Raw genomic sequence first — 6105 nt, forward strand, 5'->3', positions numbered from 1 at the left:
TTTGGTTCTTACTTATTTATTTTCTTTCCTTTTGCAGATCATTTCAATAATCAAGGAAGTGTCAGTTGTCAGTCCCCTATCACAGTGGTGTTAAATGCTCCCCCAACCTCGGCATAGGCAGCACCGCTGGATGGCTCATGTATGGCAATTTCCGGCAATACGACAGCTGAAAAGCCTGAAGCCTAGCGCGGATGCCCTTGCTGGACTACAGAGGTGGGGGAAATGCAGGTGCCCTGAACTGTGACAGCTGCCTCAAAATATCCTGCTTGGTGCGGGATTTTTGCAGGCCAAGTATGGTCAACATTGTATAGTTATAAGGCCTAGAAGGAGAATTAAGCTACAGAGAACTAAGGCCACTTTACTTCTGAATGAGGGCATCCACTCAGGGAGTTAATGTGCTTTAACATCACATCTTTAGTTAATGCATCTTATCTTCCCTGAGTATCTCCATATAGACAAACCCCCAAGACTCATTGGTTGAGTGGCTGTATGTCGGTCTAAGTATCCAACCAGCAACAAGATTGACTTGTGTTAAAGGAAAAGGACTGGTGACTCTAGGCCTGATCCAAGACTCCTTGAAGGCAATGGTGGTGTCAGAGGTGGGGAAGGGGTGTGTCTTTCCACTGACTTCCGTGGGAACAAGATCAGACCCTGTACAAACAACACTGCATCGGGTGTCATTTCCTACAGTCTGATCTTTACACTGCTTTGAAAACTCCACAATGTTTCACCAAATCATAAGGGCTAGAGATGAAGACTCATTAGATGATGGGTCCCAAGCTGTATGACCCTGATCCTGTGCATAATACATTGTCTGGTACTTTATGCAGTCTAATTGTAAAAGTCACAGCTGATGAGGCTTCTGTTACTTCCCTTGGGAGACTATTTCACAGTAAATTGACTGTTGGAAGGTTTTTCCATGATACTCTAATTGAATTTTCCCTTTCTTAATCCCAGCCCATTGCTCTTACCATTCCCTCTCTCTGTGTTTACACCCTTCAAATTCTGCTACCTTATATTCCCACTACACGTCACTTATCCAGACTGTATATATTTAATTTTTAATCTTTCCTCATGAATCAGTGCTGCTCCCTAGTCATTTTGTTGCTCTGTTCTGAATTTCAATTTTTTGGTAACACCGTGCCCCAAACTGAATGCAGTATTGCAGATATAATTGCTCCAAAGCCATAAAAGAAGGAATTATAGGATGTGATGCCTTTATTTATGCAGCTCCAAATTACGTTTTTCTTCTCCTTCTTCCATATTATATTGCTAATTCATGTCTAATTTGCTTTCCACCATCGCCCTTGCATCTTCCTGGTTGATTTGCCCCTGTGCAAAGGGGCTAGGACAATGACTTTGCAAACTTAACTCAAAATAGATCCTCTTTCAGTATTGGGGAGCCTTGAAAGGAAGCTGTGGCTAGAGCTAGTCAGGAATTTTTTTACAAAATGTTTTTTTCCCCATTGGAAAATGCTGATCTGTTGAATTTTTAGAACTCAAAAATTCTCCCTGAATGAGGAAAATCATTTCCCATGCAGTTCTCTCCTGTTTCTGTTAGCCAGGGCCCAAATTAATGACTTGTGTTTTAGGAGCCAGAAGTTGAGATAGAATATTATGACTGGTTTCAGAGTAGCCGTGTTAGTCTGTATTTGCAAAAAGAAAAGGAGGACTTGTGGCATCTTAGAGACTAACAAATTTATTTGAGCATAAGCTTTCGTGAGCTAAGTGCTGTAGCTCACGAAAGCTTATACTCAAATAAATTTGTTAGTCTCTAAGATGCCACAAGTACTCCTTTTCTTTTTGCAATATTATGACTGACTCAATTGGTCATTCACTGACTTCTGAGCATAACATGGTTAAACATTGCTCTGTGCTGGGGATAGGGAGTCCATTTCTGCTATTCATGTTCACATTGGGTAGTATCTTACTCTGAGTGGCCCTGTTTTCAAAGGAAGGTGTTACTCAGTAGGAGTTTGAATGGAAGCAACGAGTCTTGGGTAGGAATAGAAATTGCAAGAAAGAATCAGGGATTTTGCTTTGAAGGTGCATCTTGTCTCCTTTTGCCTCTGAACCTGTTACTAACAAAAGCAGCTTTATATGATTATCCACCCTGCAGTCCTCAGGCTTGGCTAATAACACACAAGATCATATTGTCCTTTGACTCTCTAGAGTTATCTTCTAGATGGATCAGAAAGGTCAAAACGGACCCACGGGTGGACACATTTAGAGGAATATTGGAGAGAGCCATGTCAAGCCTTCCCCCAGGGTGGTCCACCAGCTTTTTCCTGGAAGGTATCCACCAAGATCTTAAAATGGCATAAGGATAGAAATCTGACTTCTTGTTCAGAGAAAATGAAGTTATCCTGAATTATGTATAAGGAGCCTAGAGATTTTACTGCAAAATTAGAGACACAGGAAGACAGATACTCTAAAAATTTATAGGAAATTCAAGCTCTAAACCTGCTAACAGAAAGTGGCTTTTTTTTTCAGAATGGCTGCTCTACTGATGTTTTCTTCAGGGACTGTATGAACATCATTGTCCTCTGGTCAGTTTAAGCAGTGTACTGTATATGTGTCATTTTTAAAACGTGAAATCTTTGAAGCATTTCTGGATTGAAGTCATCTTGCCAATGTAACACACTGCCCCTGAATGGCGCTGCATGGTCAATTACAGATGGTAAACCACATGCTGGAAATCTACCAATCCTGGGTGCCCACAAAAGCCAAAAATTAAAAGGGTGTATCCTCAGTGGATGGCCAGCCTCTCCTGAGACCCTGCCTTCCCCTGTGGGGTTTTCTTAAAGCTTTCAAATGCACGGCCAGCTACATCTTGAGCAGAGCTGGCCAGTGATCTAGGAAACTCTTCAATTATAGATGAGCGCCAATAAACAGCCAGTGATTTGCTGGAAATTATTAGATGTAAATAATTGAGAAGCAAGGAGCTGGCCCAGAGGTACCCTTCTCTCTTGCTGATTCATCTTAATGCATTTCCTTGATGCAACTCCCTACTGTGTACCTACTGCTGTAGGGAGCAGTGAGATAATACTCCTTGAAGAATATGCTGACCAGCGAGTACATATTGTTATAAATATATGAACAAATGCCAAATTGAAAGGCAAAAGAGGGTGAAAAGAGTTAACTCACTGGGCCTGATTCTCATCTCACACCACTGTACACTGGTAGTAATTCCCCTTCAGTTGCTGGGGTTACCGCATTGTCAACAGGAAAAAAAATTAGATCTGGGGAGAAGAGCTTGGATAGGCAAGTGCTGATCATTCTTGTGCCTTACTCAGTGAGGTCTTTAAACAGGAGGTTCTGATCTCTATAATTCAAGGAGATTAGTCCTCAGTCATGTAATGGTCTGTGATTCAGGCAGGGTCTTTCTGAGAGTGGAAAGGGTTAGCTTTGGAGCCTGGCCTTCCATTCTAGACAGACTCGTTCTAGGATAACAATTTCAGGGAGCATTTCAAGGGAGATTAGCCCCCAGGTGATGCAGACAATTCCAACTTGGAGCAATGGCTGCAGGGCACAGACTGCGGTACTGCATCCAAGGAGATGAGGCGGGAGCACTCAGTCACAGACAGTGAGGCCTAAGGGCAACAGTTTTGGAGAGCAAAATGGTTTGCTTTCAGGCAATAAATCTCCTGTTTCTGACTGTTGGGGTCTGGGACAGTTCCGGAGGGAAAAGAAAAATCAAAAGACCAAACCAGTATTCTCACTTCTGTGACATTCTCTGAAAAGTTTGTAATAAGAGATTATTACATTGGAGGCAATAAAACATTTCTCTGCTACAGGGTTGGAGGTGATGAGAAACACAAGTAGAAGAAGTGCAGACAAGAATATAGGAATTGTCATACTGGAGGAGACTCAAGGTCCAGCCTGTCTCTGACAACAACCAGTATTTTAGAGGATGGTACAAGAAACACTGTAATGGACAATTATGGATAAACCTATCCACAGGGGAAGTTTCTTCCTAGCCTCCACCATGCCTCATGCCTTGAAGCATGAAGATGCATATCCCTTACACATGTTTATCCTGTTTAGCGTAACTGTGGATGTTCTCATTATCCATACAGAATTCCAATCCTACTAAGCAGTTGGCCTCAATAATAATGTATAGCAAAGTTTTCCACTGGCTAAATAATGCCCTGTATCAAAAAGTACTCCCTTATTGCCTTCATTTTTATTGAGTCACCTTGCTCTTGCATTAAGCAAGAATGCCTGAGTTACCTCCTCCACATCATTCATCATTGTATGCACCCATATCACATCCAAGACAGCTAGGCTAATGCAGAAAACCTTTTGCAGTAGCTATTTGCTCATGTGTGTTAATGAATTCACTTTGAGTGTGTTTGTGCCCCCTTTTGTACTTAGTGTCCAAGAGCATTAGTGCAATTGAATATAGAAGCATAAATACTTGTGGATGGTGAAACTGGCCTCCTCTCACCACCACCCTCAGACCAACCCCAAGGCTTATATACCTCTTCTGCCTCCAAAACAGGGTCCAAGTGGGACTTCCCTAAGGAATAGACTCTGTGCTGGTCCTTGGCCCATAGGTGAATTGCACACAAACAGTGAAGATCCCAAATATTTCTGCCAAGCAAAATTTTAAATACGCACCAGAAATCTGATAAGAGTTACACACACACACACAGCTGGGGAGCAGAAGCTGTATCATGTAACTTAGGGTGACCAGATGTCCCGATTTTACAGGGACAGTCCCAATATTTGGGGCTTTGTCTTATATAGGCTCCTATTCCCCACCCCCACCCCCGTCCTGATTTTTCACACTTGCTGTCTGGTCACCCTATGTAACTTGTGTGATCAGTCACAACCATGCAATACGGTTTGAATAGCATGCCACAAAATAAGCCAAATTCAAATTCTGAACACCATAAAATTGCAATCTGCCTGGAGACATCCCCTAGAGAATAGTAAGCAAGCAAGCAAACAGGTTAAATAGGGAGAATAGGTCTTTCACTACTACATATTCACCCTGCCCAAATTCCAGAGCATACCTCTTATCTGCCTAATCATGTCTATTCAGTGATTGACATTTATAATGGTTTCCTTACACAATAGCAGCACACATTCTCTGCAGCATCTACCACTCCTGTGCCTTGCACCGGTACTTCATTCTTGTCCCCTGGGGGTCGTGCGATGTAGTTCAAGGTTTGTCATGCATGCCGCAAGAAGTTATAGCTACAGGGACACAAATCATAGAATCATAGAATATCAGGGTTGGAAGGGACCCCAGAAGGTCATCTAGTCCAACCCCCTGCTCGAAGCAGGACCAATTCCCAGTTAAATCATCCCAGCCAGGGCTTTGTCAAGCCTGACCTTAAAAACCTCTAAGGAAGGAGATTCTACCACCTCCCTAGGTAACGCATTCCAGTGTTTCACCACCCTCTTAGTGAAAAAGTTTTTCCTAATATCCAATCTAAACCTCCCCCACTGCAACTTGAGACCATTACTCCTCGTTCTGTCAAGACCATTACTCCTCGTTCTGTCATAAAAGAACAATAAAAGAAATAAAAAGAAATAAAAGAACAATAAAAGAACATTTATGGTATCCCTCCTGTAGGATTGGGTTCAGAAGGCCTGAGCAAAGTTCCAGTCCAGTGCTGAGTCTTGGGTGCTCCTGGTCATCTTTGGCGCCAGTGAAATTTCCCCAACAAACCCCTCCAGTGCCCTCTTCTGCCGCTCTCTCCAAAGCCACACAGAGCGACCACCTCCCCACTTAACTAGCTAGCAGCCTCACTCCTTATTCCCAATGCAGAGTCACAAGCCCCAGTACTCACAGCCCCATACAGCTCGGGCGATTCCTCCCTGGCACAGTGCTCCTCCTGGCTCATGTCCTGGGGTGTCCCTGATCGGCCGCCCTGTCCTTCCCAGGCTTCAGGCATGTTCTCTGCAGTTTCACTTTGCAAGGGCCTGCAGGCTGCAGCCCTTCTCCCTCTCTCCCTGGCTCCAGAGCCCCACCTGGAGTTTCCCTCCTTTCTCTCACTGCTCCCCTTCCCCGCTTAGGGAAAAGATTTAAAGGAGCCATGCTCTCTAAACCCCAAGGGGTTACACTCTCCCTGGCCCAAAAGCAATAATCCT

The 6105-nt window shown here is 43.6% G+C and overlaps 1 long non-coding RNA gene across 1 annotated transcript in view; it reads right to left on the reverse strand.

Moving 5' to 3' along the window:
* LOC311531517 overlaps positions 1–5905 on the reverse strand; it is a 137949-nt gene extending 132044 nt beyond the window's left edge. The window contains exons 1-2 of the long non-coding RNA XR_014714232.1: positions 5805–5905; positions 5079–5205 (exon numbers count right to left, since the gene is read on the reverse strand). This is a non-coding gene — a long non-coding RNA (uncharacterized lncRNA). The remainder of the gene's footprint in view (positions 1–5078; positions 5206–5804) is intronic.
* Between the last annotated feature and the right edge of the window lie 200 nt (positions 5906–6105).

Source organism: Lepidochelys olivacea (assembly GCF_965140295.1).
Source record: "Lepidochelys olivacea isolate rLepOli2 genome assembly, chromosome: 15".
NCBI lineage: Eukaryota > Metazoa > Chordata > Testudines > Cheloniidae > Lepidochelys > Lepidochelys olivacea.